The sequence below is a fragment of the Myotis davidii genome, unplaced genomic scaffold (genome assembly GCF_000327345.1).
Source record: "Myotis davidii unplaced genomic scaffold, ASM32734v1 scaffold44, whole genome shotgun sequence".
Taxonomy (NCBI): Eukaryota; Metazoa; Chordata; class Mammalia; order Chiroptera; family Vespertilionidae; genus Myotis; species Myotis davidii.
In genome coordinates this window covers 13109688-13109962 of record NW_006299705.1, presented here as the reverse complement: position 1 = coordinate 13109962, position 275 = coordinate 13109688, and the positions used below count along the sequence as shown (strand labels likewise).

The 275-nt window shown below is 45.5% G+C and overlaps 1 protein-coding gene across 1 annotated transcript in view; it reads right to left on the bottom strand.

Annotated features, from left to right (window-relative positions):
* ADGRV1 (adhesion G protein-coupled receptor V1) overlaps positions 1-275 on the bottom strand; it is a 481118-nt gene that overhangs the window by 264658 nt on the left and 216185 nt on the right. The window lies entirely within an intron of this gene.

Below are 275 nucleotides of genomic sequence, written 5' to 3'. Positions count from 1 at the left end.
AGCAAAACATAGATCAGCTGCTTCCTGACGCCTCCTACCGGGGATTGAGCCCGCAACTTGGTCATGTGCCCTGACCAGGAATGGAACTGGCACCCTTTCAGTGCATGGGACAATGCCCAACCAGCCACATTGACCAGGGCATATTCTTATTTTCTTTAAGTCTACTGGCATTTGCCTATTTACACTGCTTCATGGGGATGATAACTTCAGCACTAACCCACAAATCTTTTGTCTTGCAATCTGTATAAACTTATTTTCATGCCAGAGTGTATTCA